General features: G+C 43.1%; 1 non-coding gene across 1 annotated transcript; it reads right to left on the bottom strand.

Annotated features, from left to right (window-relative positions):
* Positions 1-11,154: 11,154 nt before the first annotated feature.
* On the bottom strand, positions 11,155-11,262 carry LOC140714523 (U6 spliceosomal RNA). Its single transcript, XR_012095892.1, has one exon. It is a non-coding gene; the product is annotated as a U6 spliceosomal RNA (small nuclear RNA).
* Between the last annotated feature and the right edge of the window lie 1,133 nt (positions 11,263-12,395).

Genomic DNA, 12,395 nt, shown 5'->3' with positions numbered 1-12,395 from the left:
TGGCAATTTGCCGTAATTAAATGAGTCAGATAATACTGAAAGTAACTGAGGAGAAAGAAGTGAAGAGAATGATTTATAAAATTCTACAGGGAACCCATCAGGTCCAGGAGATTTCCCTGAGGACAGTGCAGAAATTGCAAAAGATATTTCTTCTGATGATATAGGTGCATTGAGTTTGGCTTTGAAATCAGATGAAAGTGAGGGGATATTCAGATTCTGTAAAAATTGATCAACAGAGATATTGTCATTCAGAGATTCAGAGGAATAAAGCCGAGAATAAAATTTTTTAAATGCGTCATTAATTTCTAAATGATCCGATGTAACGTCTCCGTTCTCCTTCCGGATCTTTGTAATATGTTGTTTGGCTTTGGAACGCCTCAGCTGATTGGCTAGGAATTTACCAGACTTATCCCCATGAATGTAAAAGCGACTCTTGCTTTCGAGAAGTTGGCGTTCGACAGGTTGAGTGGACAGAAGGTTAAATTTAGTTTGGAGTTCAACGCGCTTCTTGTATAATTCAGGGTTCTTAGTTTGGGCATATATTTGATCCAAATCTTTAATCTGGTTAATGAGGTCTGATCGATCTGCACGGGATCTTCTGTTGAGATTTGCTGTGTAAGAGATTATTTGACCCCTCAGATATGCTTTCATGGCATCCCAGACAATCTGGGATGGCACTTCAGGTGATGTATTAGTGTTAAAATAAAAGGTTATCTGATCCTTAATAAATTTTACAAAATCATCATCCGATAATAAAGTTGAATCAAACCGCCAGTGTTTATTCCTCTGAGGGAGACCAGGAAAGTTCAGAGAGAGGGTAATTGGGGCATGGTCAGAAATCAGTATACTCTGATAGTCACAAGAGTGGGCAAATGGGATAAGTTGGTTATCGAGTAAGAAATAGTCAATTCTAATGAAGGTATGGTGAACATGTGAGAAAAAAGAATAATCTCTCTCCGTAGAATGGAGGAAACGCCATATATCAGAGATACCAAAATTAGAGAGAAACGATTGGATAGCTAAGGCAGATTTAGTAGGTGATCTGGTAACAGAGGACGATCGATCCAGTTTAGGATCCAACCAACAGTTGAAGTCACCACCCAGTATAAGAGAGTATAGTTTAAGTCTGGTAGTGAGGAAAAAAACCGTTCAAAAAAGTTAACATCATCAAAGTTGGGGGCATACAGGTTTGCTAGTGCAAATTTAGTGTTATATAGTTTACCAGAAACAATAATAAAATGGCCATTTGTATCAGATATTTTATTATGGAGTTTGTTAGGGTTAATGTTAGGGTTAATTCGAGACTGCCATTACAGGTCAGGAGTGGCTCACGTAATACTAGGAGGCCGGAATGCGAGGGAGGGGGGAGCGAAACTGGGGATTCCGCTACACCGAAACCACTAGTGTCACGCGATTCAGTAAACAAAAGAAACAGGTAACTCGTGAGTGTATGGCATCAGGCCAATAAGATGGACACAAGTGCCCGATATTACCTAATATGTAGCGGGGGGTTGTGCTGGGGGGAAAAGGGATATAAATAAGAGCAGATTGTAAGGGGAAGTCGGAACGCGCCTTCTCCAGCGACTCCGTTGATTTGCTGTGCCTGTTACGGATTCTGCAATAAACCCAAGTTTTGTAATATTCCGGTGTTGGTTGTCTCTCTTCCTAAACGAACACAGGGCAGAATTTCAAGCCCAACATTTGGTGACCCCGACGTGGGGAGGGAGAGACAACACAGGCTGGCGGGTCCGACTGCAGACAACTTGTGGCCGCAACCTCAACTAAGGTCAGGAAGTGCCTGTTATATCGAAGACTTCCACTAGATAGTTAAATTACTGAGTTAGATCTTGTCTGCTGACGGATCCTCACCAACCCCAAATTACCCTGGGAGAGATCATTCCCGGTGCAGAATCGTGACTGGTAAGTACTAACTCTTATCTGTTTTTAGGAAGATCCTCCGCCCGTGGAAAAGTCTTCTGAGTGAGGGTACCCGCCGCCCACGATGGGCATAAAAGTCTCAGGAGTGAGGAGAAAAGTGTTGCGGTACACCGTAGTACACAGGGACACTGACGGCGCCTACCTTAGACTGGTTGTTAAGAGGAGAAATCTCCCACGCGAAGGTCAGGTTTTGAAAGGCGACCGTCCCACATTTGATCCTCTCTGTGTACTAGGGAGCCATGGAGCACTTCAATTTCGAGTTACCAAAACTCAGACATTTGTGTGTTGAGTAACAGAGTATATGAGAGTTTTTAGAAATATGGTAAAATTGATAACTGTGCGAGTTCAATAATCTAACAGTGAGCAGCCGCAGGGGTTGGACATCATCAAGGTAGGAGTGGAAGTGTTCCTCCGAGGCCCGGGGAAGCTCACCTGGAACGGAAAACGGTGGCATGGTCCATACCCTGTCACCGAGGTCTCCAACAGGGCATTAAAAGGTAAGAAGGGAGGGGGACAATAACTGGCATCATTTTCTACTGGCTAAATAAGACCTCTGGCAAGTGGGGAGCGTTTCTGGGACAGTCGGCTCTAGGACTGTCTATTTCAATTGCTATCTTTATTACGTGTGGTTGTTGTTGCATACCCTGTATCAGGACCCTAGTCATCCGGACTATAGATTGAGCCTTGACCGGAAAGGATGGACCTCCACCGGCGTACCAGGCACCCTTGTTCCCGGTGGAAAGGGAGGACACGGCCCTCCTGGAAAGCGGACGCGCTATGGGAGGACACGGACTGAAATGGACCATGGCAAGGGGGGGATTGTGAATTTGTTCTTGAATAAGTTTTCTGAAATGTTGCATGCTACTTGTAAAAATTGCGGATGTTTAGGGAACCCCTACCCATATTTTGTGACCCTAGGTCGGACAAATCAGGATAAGCAAATAGGGAGGACACGCCAAAGAGTGCCGGGGGATGCTCACCTCCCTGCCTGATCCCGGCAGCCGCGGAAAAGCTTGTAAGGGATGTGGCCTCTGGGAGGCCAAGGGAGGGAGTGTTAGGGTTAATGTTAGGGTTAATTCGAGACTGCCATTACAGGTCAGGAGTGGCTCACGTAATACTAGGAGGCCGGAATGCGAGGGAGGGGGGAGCGAAACTGGGGATTCCACTACACCGAAACCACTAGTGTCACGCGATTCAGTAAACAAAAGAAACAGGTAACTCGTGAGTGTATGGCATCAGGCCAATAAGATGGACACAAGTGCCCGATATTACCTAATATGTAGCGGGGGGTTGTGCTGGGGGGAAAAGGGATATAAATAAGAGCAGATTGTAAGGGGAAGTCGGAACGCGCCTTCTCCAGCGACTCCGTGGATTCGCTGTGCCAGTTATGGATTCTGCAATAAACCCAAGTTTTGTAATATTCCGGTGTTGGTTGTCTCTCTTCCTAAACGAACACAGAGCAGAATTTCAAGCCCAACAAGTTCAAAAGGAATATTTGAGTTAATAAGAATGGAGACTCCCCTAGCTTTAGCGGCAAAGGATGAATGAAAATGCTGACCCGCCCACTTTGACAGAAGCCGGGAGTTATCAAAACAACAAATATGAGTTTCTTGAAGGAAAGCAATGTCAGCTTTGAGTTGTTTGATATGTGAGAATACCTTCCTCCTTTTAACAGGGTGATTCAATCCCTTTACATTCCAGCTCACGAATTTAAGTGCACTAGCCATTATCAATTACTAATGCATAAAAGGCAGCAGGCATATAAAAAGTCAAGCAGTACAATAGCAGTCTGGGAGAAGAGATGTAAACATAGATTCGTAAAATCAAAACATATACATGTCCTGAGCAATAAAGAGAAACAATAAATACAGTGAGTGATGTTGGAACTGGAAAACCCACCCCATTCACACAACCCAAAACTAGACGGCTACCAAAACAAGTAGCTAGCTCTACCAAAAAAATTAACCCAAATACAACTTCCAGATCTGTGTCATTAACAACAGTTCTGTATAAATACTATAGCAGATAGTAACTATGCTCTAGAAAACATAACTACAGATTAGAACACCTTCTGCAGAAATATAAAACTTAATACAGAGAAAATCGGAAGAAAACCAAAACTAACCTACCCGCGAAAAATTATAGAAGAATAAAGTAAGAGAAAGGGGAAAAAAAAGGTAAAAAAAAGAGAGGAAGGGGAAAATTATAAATTCAAGACGAGTATTTATCAACCATTTACAGAGAGGAGAGAAAAAAATTCAGAGATTAGAAAAAAGGGGCGAAGAAAAGAATAAATAAATAAATAAATAAATATTTAAAAAAAGGAAAAATAAATCAGCAATTAAACTGTGAACCAACAAACAGGGAGGCCTTCACTAAAGACTTCGAACCTCCAAAACAAGTTAGAGTCAGTTGTAGAACTCTGTAGATAAAGTTATACAAGAATAAAAATAGATTACACACACACCAAATCCTGGGAGAGATTGTCAACAGCCCTTAGAGTTTCAATGAATAATGTCTGAGTGATTCAAGTGAAGTCTGAGTCCAGAAAAAGTAATTTTACTACGAGGAGTACTTATCCACCATTTTAGGAGGTCCGATCAGATTTCGAAGATGACTGGATAGCCGGAAGACTTGCCACAAATGCTTCAGCTTCCTTCACTGATTTGAACCACTTGTATTTCCCAGTATTAAGCTTGATTCGTAGATCGGCAGGATTGCGAAGAGAGGGTTTAAAACCACGATCAAAAAGCACTTTCATTGCGCCTTTAAACTCAGCGCGCATCTTTAAGGTCTGGGGTGCAAAATCTTCCACAAAGCGAATGGTTGTATCCTGGAAAGGAAAAGAACCCCTGTGACGTGCCTCTACAATCAGTCTGTGTTTTACCTGGTATTGATGGAAGCACAAGATTACTGGTCGCGGACGGGAGCCCAGAATTCCGGGAGGAACGTAAACTCTGTGTGCCTGTTCGAGCTCGGGCGGGTTCGGAAGCAAATCTTTGCCGAATATCTCACAGAGAAACTTGGCGAAAAACTTCACGGTTGGTCCATGTTCGGTCGCCTCTGGCAATCCAAGAATTCTAAGATTGCAGCGTCTGCTGCGATTTTCGAGATCCACCATTTTGGAAAGGAGTTTGTTACATTTTTCCTCTAAGCTGGAACAAAGAGTCTCCAAGTATCGAACCCGACTTTCTAAATCTTCAGAAGTCGAATCGATGCAAGATAGGTGTTCGGCATGCTTGTCCACTTTATCGTTGATCCGATCCAGTTTGTCTTCCAACTGTTTGAAAGCGGTTTTAAATTCCTTTAAAATTTCATCTCGGAGCTTTCTGAGCGCAGCCAGTGTCTCGTCTGAGGGAGCCATAGCTTCCTTTCTCCCGGATTTAGAACTCTTGCTAGACATTGTAAGTTAGATATGTTCACAGGCAAGTAAGAGATACCGAAAAAATTCCTAACTAAGGTTTAAAAAATGGAGACATTTAGTGCAAAGATAGCGACAGTAAGGGAACAAAAGTTCGGAGCAGCTAAACAATCGCCATCTTACCGGAAGTCCCCATAAAACTTCTTTGTGCAGTCGAATGGTTCAATGGAGGAAGTGCCAATACTTCTCAGTTAGCCAGTTAGTCATAACAGACTTTGAGGAAAGTTTGAATTGTGGCTGGTGCCTTTCACGTAGACTGTCTGTTCACCACTGTGAGTAATTAAAGTGAAACACACGACTACCCAGCAATGAGCTCCAAAGTTTATGTGCCCATCATAGAGTGGTTAGACTGTAATGGGTCCTTTTTCTGTTAACTGTTTATTGAAGTTGAGGTATTGTAAACATACTTCCACTGCATGTTTATGCCAGTGTTATTTCCTGGCAAATGATAACTTTGTGCATGGTGCAAGATTTATACAGCGCTCACCATAATTTCCCATTTGTGTTGAACCTGAATCATACTGACCACAGACGGGTGTTGTTTATTGGAAACACCACTGCACTGTTATCCATGCACTGCTGAGTCACATGGCTGTTAGTCAGAGATAGCTACCAAGCCTACTTTGTTACTAGCCATGGTGAGAGAGTACGAGGGCATTGGTGCTTTCATACCAATCTGTGATGCAGCAAATTAATATACTCTCCATTACACATCTAAGTTTGTCAAAGCTTTATGTGTCATGTCAAATCTTTGCAAACTCCGAAGGAAGCAGAGGTACTGACGTGCTTTCTTCACAATTATACTGGGCCCAGGATAGGCCCTCTGAAATAATAGCACTGAGAGATTTAAAGTTGCTGACCCTCTCCACCTCTGATCCCCATTGAGGACTAACTCATGGATCTCCAGTTTCCTTCTCCTGAAGTCAATAATCAGCTCCTTGGTCTTCCTGACATTGAGGGAGAGGTTGTTGTGGTACCAACACAGAGTCTCCATAGGATAAGATAAGATATAGGAGCAGAATTAGGCCATTCGGCCATTGAGTCCATTCTGTCATTTTATCATGACTGATCCAATTTTCCTCTCAGCACCAATCTCCTACCTTCTCCCTGTATCCCTTCTTGCCCTGACCAGTCAGGAATTTTTAGTCAGAATGCTGTCCATGGTACATTTGTAGAAATTTGCTCAAATCTTCGGGGTCCTGAAAATAACAACATAGGTAGACAGGGTGGTAAAGAAGGCATGTGGCATATCTGCTTTCATCAGATGAGGTAGTGAGTATAGAAGCAGGGATGAGATGTTACAGTTGTACACACGCTTGGGGCATGGTGTACTCTTCTGGTCAAACCATTATTTTATTTATTTATCTAGGGATTGAGCATACAACAGGCTCTTCCAGTCCAGCAAACTACACCATCCAGCAACCCACCTATTTAACTCTAGCCTAATCACAGGATAATTTACAGTGACCAATTAACCCACTAACTGGCACATCTTTAGAATGTGGGAGGAAACCGGAGCACCTGGTGAAAACCTGGATAGCCCATGGGGAGAACGTACAGATGTTTACAGAGGGTGCCAGAAATGAACCCTGAACTCTGATCCCCTGAGCTGTAATCGTGTTGCACTAACCACTACGCTATCTTTGCACTCCAGTAGGACTAATGTGATAAAGGTAGAGAGGATACAGAAAAGATTCATAAGGATGTTTTGGAAGGTGCTTTGGAAGGATAGATTAGAGAGCTCCTCTAGGGAGGCTATTTGGGTGGAATTGAGGAATGGGAAAGGTGTAGTAACACTGATAGGAGTGTATTATAGGCCACCTAATGGGGAGCGTGAGTTGGAAGAGCAAATGTGTAAGGAGATAGCAGATATTTGTAGTAAACACAAGGTGGTGATTGTGGGAGATTTTAATTTTCCACACATAGATTGGGAAGCTCATTCTGTAAAAGGGCTGGATGGTTTAGAGTTTGTGAAATGTGTGCAGGATAGTTTTTTGCAACAATACATAGAAGTACCGACTAGAGATGGGGCAGTGTTGGATCTCCTGTTAGGGAATGCGATAGGTCAGCTGACAGATGTATGTGTTGGGGAGCACTTTGGGTCCAGTGATCACAATAGCATTAGCTTCAATATAATTATGGAGAAGGACAGGACTGGACCTAGAGTTGAGATTTTTGATTGGAGAAAGGCTAACTTTGAGGAGATGTGAAGGGATTTAGAGAGAGTGGATTGGGTCAAGTTGTTTTATGGGAAGGATAAAATAGAGAAATGGAGGTCATTTAAGGGTGAAATTATGAGGGTACGGAATCTTTATGTTCCTGTTAGGTTGAAAGGAAAGGTTAAAGGTTTGAAAATGCCATGGTTTTCAAAGGATATTAGAAACTTGGTTCGGAAAAAGAGGGATGTCTACAATAGATATAGGCAGCATGGAGTAAAGGAATTGCTCAAGGAATATAAAGAATGTAAAAGAAATCTTAAGAAAGAGATTAGAAAAGCTAAAAGAAGATACGAGTTTGGTTTGGCAAATAAGGTGGAAGTAAATCCGAAAGGTTTCTACAGTTATATTAAAAGCAAGAGGATAGTGAGGGATAAAATTGATCCCTTAGAGAATCAGGGTGGTCAGCTATGTGTGGAGCCGAGGGAGATGGGAGAGATTTTGAACGATTTCTTCTCTTCGGTATTCACTAAGGAGAAGGATATTGAATTGTGTAAGGTGTGGGAAACAAGTAAGGAAGTTAGATAGATAGATAGATAGATAGATACTTTATTCATCCCCATGGGGAAATTCAACTTTTTTCCAATGTCCCATACACTTGTTGTAGCAAAACTAATTACATACAATACTTAACTCAGTAAAAAATATGATATGCATCTAAATCACTATCTCAAAAAGCATTAATAATAGCTTTTAAAAAGTTCTTAAGTCCTGGCGGTAGAATTGTAAAGCCTAATGGCATTGGGGAGTATTGACCTCTTCATCCTGTCTGAGGAGCATTGCATCGATAGTAACCTGTCACTGAAACTGCTTCTCTGTCTCCGGATGGTGCTATGTAGAGGATGTTCAGAGTTATCCATAATTGACCGTAGCCTACTCAGCGCCCTTCGCTCAGCTACCGATGTTAAACTCTCCAGTACTTTGCCCATGACAGAGCCCGCCTTCCTTACCAGCTTATTAAGACGTGAGGCGTCCCTCTTCTTAATGCTTCCTCCCCAACACGCCACCACAAAGAAGAGGAACCTATGACAATTAAAGAGGTGGAAGTACTGGCGCTTTTAAGAAATTTAAAAGTGGATAAATCTCCGAGTCCTGACAGGATATTCCCCAGGACCTTGAGGGAAGTTTGTGTAGAGATAGCAGGAGCTCTGACGGAGATCTTTCAGATGTCATTAGAAACGGGGATTGTGCCGGAGGATTGACGTGTTGCTCATGTGGTTCCATTGTTTAAAAAGGGTTCTAGAAGTAAGCCTGGCAATTATAGACCTGTCAGTTTGACATCAGTGGTGGGTAAATTAATGGAAAGTATTCTTAGAGATAGTATTTATAATTATCTGGATAGACAGGATCTGATTAGGAGTAGCCAGCATGGATTTGTGCGTGGAAGGTCATGTTTGACAAACCTTATTGAATTTTTTGAAGAAGTTACGAGGAATGTTGACGAGGGTAAGGCAGTGGATGTAGTCTATATGGACTTCAGCAAGGCCTTTGACAAAGTTCCACATGGAAGGTTAGTTAAGAAGGTTCAGTCGTTAGGTATTAATGCTGAAGTAATAAAATGGATTCAACAGTGGCTAGTTGGGAGATGCCAGAGAGTAGTGGTGGATAATTGTTTATCGGGATGGAGGCCGGTGACTAGCGGGGTGCCTCAGGGATCTGTTTTGGGCCCAATGTTGTTTGTAATATACATAAATGATCTGGATGATGGGGTGGTAAATTGGATTAGTAAGTATGCCGATGATAGTAAGGTAGGAGGTGTTGTGGATAATGAGGTGGGTTTTCAAAGCTTGCAGGGAGATTTATGCCAGTTAGAAGAATGGGCTGAATGTTGGCAGATGGAGTTTAATGCTGAGAAGTGTGAGGTTCTACATTTTGGCAGGAATAATCCAAATAGAACATACAGGGTAAATGGTAGGGCATTGAGGAATGCAGTGGAACAGTTGAGATCTAGGAATAACAGTGCATAGTTCCCTGAAGGTGGAGTCTCATGTAGATAGGGTGGTGAAGAAGGCTTTTGGAATGCTGGCCTTTATAAATCAGACCATTGAGTACAGAAGTTGGGATGTAATGTTAAAATTGTACAAGGCATTGGTAAGGCCAAATTTGGAATATTGTGTACAGTTCTGGTCACCGAATTATAGGAAAGATATCAATAAATTAGAGAGAGTGCAGAGACGATTTACTAGGATGTTACCTGGGTTTCAGCACTTAAGTTACAGAGAAAGGTTGAACAAGTTAGGTCTCTATTCATTGGAGCGTAGAAGGTTGAGGAGGGATTTGATTGAGGTATTTAAAATTTTGAGAGGGATAGATAGAGTTGACGTGAATAGGCTGTTTCCATTGAGAGTAGGGGAGATTCAAACGAGAGGACATGATTTGAGAGTTAGGGGGCAAAAATTTAAGGGAAACAGGAGGGGGTATTTCTTTACTCAGAGAGTGATAGCTGTGTGGAATGAGCTTCCTGTAGAAGTAGTAGAGGCCAGTTCAGTTGTGTCATTTAAGGTAAAATTGGATAGGTATACGGACAGGAAAGGAGTGGAGGGTTATGGGCTGAGTGCGGGTAGGTGGGACTAGGTGAGATTAAGAGATCGGCACGGACTAGGAGGGCCGGAATGGCCTGTTTCCATGCTGTGATTGTTATATGGTTATATGGTTATATGTTGCTGGGTTGATGGGCTTGAGTGAAAAGGAGAGACTGTTTCCCCTGCAGTGTTGGAGGCTGGGGGATGATATGATAGAGGTACATAATAATACATGTAGGAGAGAGCCAAACCTGTTTCCCATGGTGGGAGGAGGCAGGCGTTGTCTAAAGATAGAGGCATAGGTTTAAGGCTAAAGGGAGGAGGTTTAAAAGGGATTTGAGGGATACAGCTTATTCATAAAGTGTTGTGAGGGTCTGGATGAGGTGGTGGAGGCAGGAACAGTGACAACATTGAAGAGGCAACTGGACAGGTATTGAAATGACCAGAGCATGGAGTCAGATGGGATTAGTGTAGATGGGTATGAGCTCAGTATCAGTGAGATGGATCGAAGGGCCTGTTTCCCTACTCTATAACTCTATGAATGTATTTACATTTTAAATAAATAACTAACTATGAATTTGAAGTAATTTTCTTTCTCTTTGTGACTTAGAATTTTTGTGGATTACTCCCTATCATTTTATAAGGAAGGTCAATCTGCATAGCAATGAGTTATATTTTTGGTGCAATAGCGAGCATGGAAGTGATGGGCCAATTGGCCTGTCACTGTGCAGAAAAACTCTATGACACTGCAATGCTTTGTTGTCTGTGGAATAAAGGACAGACTTTGATGTAGTTAAAGATCTCAAATTCAAGGGAAATGCATCAAGGATGGCCCTGTTTCAAGAAGTGATGCACTTTGAATTATATCAAAGAACATCCCAGGCAAATGTTTCATTAAAAATGGCAGGATTCTTAGTAATGTGGAGGTACAGAAGGAGTTTGGGGTCCGTAGATCCCTCAGAGTTGATAGGGTGGTTAAGAAGGTGTATGTTGCGTTCGCCTTTATTAGTCAGGGGATTGAGTTCTTTCTTTCTTTTTTTTTTTTTTCTTTTTTTTTTTAAATATGGAACGCTTCACGAATTTGCGTGTCATCCTTGCGCAGGGGCCATGCTAATCTTCTCTGTATCGTTCCAATTTTTAGTATATGTGCTGCCGAAGCGAGCACGGGGGATTGAGTTCAAGAGCCGTGAGGTAACGTTGCAGCTCGATAAAACCCTGGTTAGACCACACTTGGAATATTGTGTTCAGTTCTGCTCACCTCATTATAGGAGGATGTGGAAACTTCAGAGAGGGTGCAGAGGAGATTCACCAGGATGCTGCCTGGATTAGAGAGGGTGCAGAGGAGATTCACCAGGATGCTGCCTGGATTAGAGAGGGTGCAGAGGAGATTCACCAGGATGCTGCCTGGATTAGAGAGGGTGCAGACGAGATTGACCAGGATGCTGCCCGGATTAGAGAGGGTGTAGAGGAGATTCACCAGAATGCTGCCTGGATTAGAGAGGGTGTAGAGGAGATTCACCAGGATGCTGCCTGGATTAGAGAGGGTGCAGAGGAGATTCACCAGAATGCTGCCTGGATTAGAGAGGGTGCAGACGAGATTTACCAGGATGCTGCTTGGATTAGAGAGGGTGCAGAGGAGATTCACCAGAATGCTGCCTGGATTAGAGAGGGTGCAGACGAGATTTACCAGGATGCTGCTTGGATTAGAGAGGGTGTAGAGGAGATTGACCAGGATGCTGCCCGGATTAGAGAGGGTGTAGAGGAGATTCACCAGGATGCTGCCTGGATTAGAGAGGATGCAGAGAAGATTGACCAGGATGCTGCTTGGATTAGAGAGGGTGTAGAGGAGATTCACCAGGATGCTGCCTGGATTAGAGAGGGTGCAGAGGAGATTCACCAGGATGCTGCCTGGATTAGAGAGGGTGCAGAGGAGATTTACCAGGATGCTGCCTGGATTAGAGAGGGTGCAGAGGAGATTTACCAGGATGCTGCCTGGATTAGAGAGGGTGCAGAGGAGATTGACCAGGATGCTGCCTGGATTAGAGAGGGTGCAGAGGAGATTCACCAGGATGCTGCCTGGATTAGAGAGGGTGCAGAGGAGATTGACCAGGATGCTGCCTGGATTAGAGAGGGTGCAGAGGAGATTGACCAGGATGCTGCCTGGATTAGAGAGGGTGCAGAGGAGATTCACCAGGATGCTGCCTGGATTAGAGAGCATGTTTTACGAGAGTAGTCAGAATCAGAATCAGGTTTGTTATCATTGAAATATATCATGAAATTTGTTGTTCTGTGGCAGCA

This window comes from Hemitrygon akajei, chromosome 21, assembly GCF_048418815.1.
Source record: "Hemitrygon akajei chromosome 21, sHemAka1.3, whole genome shotgun sequence".
In the NCBI taxonomy this organism is placed as follows: domain Eukaryota; kingdom Metazoa; phylum Chordata; class Chondrichthyes; order Myliobatiformes; family Dasyatidae; genus Hemitrygon; species Hemitrygon akajei.
This window is presented reverse-complemented; position numbering and strand designations above follow the sequence as displayed.